At 45.6% G+C, this 2,205-nt stretch overlaps 1 pseudogene; it reads right to left on the bottom strand.

Moving 5' to 3' along the window:
- Positions 1-997: 997 nt before the first annotated feature.
- Positions 998-2,000, bottom strand: LOC110287863 (cathepsin B pseudogene; annotated as a pseudogene).
- Between the last annotated feature and the right edge of the window lie 205 nt (positions 2,001-2,205).

Consider the following 2,205-nt stretch of genomic DNA (forward strand, 5'->3'; position numbering starts at 1 on the left):
GAGCAACTGCTAGATCCTGGGACTTAAATTCACAGCTGTTGCTGACCATTGTTGGGAGTTGGACTACAGATTTTAATTCATCAACGAATTCCCTTACTCTATAGAGACTATCCATAAATTCTGTGACTCTAGAGAACTCTGACTAATACACCTACAAATGAAAGAATAATATTTAGTAACATAGTTTCACTTTTTTTTTTTCAAACAGATGGAGAATTAGTTTATTGGCACAGCCATTCCTTGTTAAATTGACAGGGTTAAGTGGCGACTACAACAAAATGCAGATTTTTCCCAGACTAGTTTCATTGTGGTGTCTGTTGGTCACCCAGAAAACCGTTACCATGTAACTTGTTTTAAGTCATACAATTAGGAGATGATCTTTAAAACCAGTACAGCTCTTTATACTCAGTTGAGGTACACAAAGCATAAAATCCTATTGAAAAAACGTCAGCTGAGGACAGGACCAAAGAGAGCTGTCCACATTACTAGTGTCGATGGATGCAGATGCGTTGAGAAAAGGTAGCTTTCTCCAGAGTACTGCATTGGGCCTTCAATGCCTGCCATAGACCGCGAAGTGACTAGCTTCAAAGTGCGGCTGACAGGTGGCATCTGTCGGAAGTTGGTATTCATTCTTTTGGAAATCCTGCAGCCAAAGCCCTTGGGTCTGCGAATGCTGGGATGAGTGTGGGAGGGATGACAGGCAGAGTCACAGCAGCAGGCACTACAAGTAGCACTAGTCTAGGGAAAGGCTAGGATGCAGACTGTAATCTGCATCCTAGCCTTGGGAGAGGCTAGAAGGGAGCCAGGTAAGGACAACGCGCTTGGAGGGTAGAGTTGATGGCAGGCAGCTCTGGTCCAGTCTCCAAATCCTTGCCGAAAGCTTCATACATGTTAGTTGAACTCAAAGAATCAGACTCTCCTGTCTGCCTCACTCCCTGTCTGGGTTGTTAAATTTTGGAAAAAGTCCCTAAGGACTGGTCAATCAAGTCACAGCAGATTAGAATCTTCCCCAGTACTGGTCAGTGTGTGGGATTTCAGCGGAAATTTCTGATTCAATCCCACAGTGGTTCTCTCCTCTGAGGATTTAAAGAAGCTACTATCACCCCAGTCAATGTTCCAAGAGTTGGCTCCCAGCCAGAAGGGAACTCCATTCTCTACTGCCCAGCCTAGAATGCAGATGGCATGGCCACCCATCATATCACCAGTTTCATGCTTGTATACTCCTGACTTATAAGTCAAAAAGCCAGCAAACACAGTGAAGGCACCCTCCACTGGGCCATTTTTCTAGATTTCTGCCATGATCTCCTCGCTTTCAAACACGTGGTGGCAAGTGTACCCATAGTGCTTATCTTCTTTATAGGATGGGGAAGTAGCCAGCCTCAAAGCTCTTATTGCTTCTGGAAGTATCTCCTTCTCCAATACACAGGAGATGAGAGCCATCTACTTGATGCTCACAGGGAGGGATGGTGTATGGTAAGCAACCTTCATGAGAATTGTAGACTCTGCCAGAAACCAGGCCTTTTATCGTCCAAAAGCCCATGTTCCAGAGGGATAGCCACCATTACAGCCATCCCCACACTGCATACCACAACGGGTAAGCCGGTCCTCAGCAGACACCTCCATGTTGACTTGGCCATTGGTGTGAAGGCAGATTTGGTCAGAAATGGCTCCCACTGCCCCAAATTCCCAACGAAAGCAGCAGAACCCCTGGTTCTGTTCGATGATGGGGCAGTAGGACCACTGTTCCCGTGTATCAAAGGTTTCAGGTAGATTGATATCCTCACCGAACCCAACCCTTTCCGGCAGCTTGGGTCCACCCAGAATGGTACCACACAGCTTCTTCAGATAGCTTATGTCAACATTGTAGAAGTTGTGTTCAGCCTGCCATGTTGTACTCTGCCTGTTGATATGGTTAATCAGGTCATCCGACAGTGGGTGGAAGGAAAGCTTGTCATGGTCAGTGCCAGCAGACAAGAGAGATAGATCAAGGACCACCACATCCTGGACGCTGGATCCTACACTCATCAAGTGCAGCACGTGACACCCTGAGCCTGCAGCTGCAGTACCTGGTGAGCAGCTCCCATAGCTTTACAATTTAAAAGGCGTTATCGTGAGATCTTGAGATTTGATATTTTAATAAAGTCAAATGAAGTCTTTAATCATATATAACAGCAAGAGTGAATAATGAAGTATAATTAAGTTAAA

Source organism: Mus caroli, unplaced genomic scaffold (genome assembly GCF_978045245.1).
Source record: "Mus caroli unplaced genomic scaffold, Mus_caroli_1 scaffold_2, whole genome shotgun sequence".
Taxonomy (NCBI): Eukaryota; Metazoa; Chordata; class Mammalia; order Rodentia; family Muridae; genus Mus; species Mus caroli.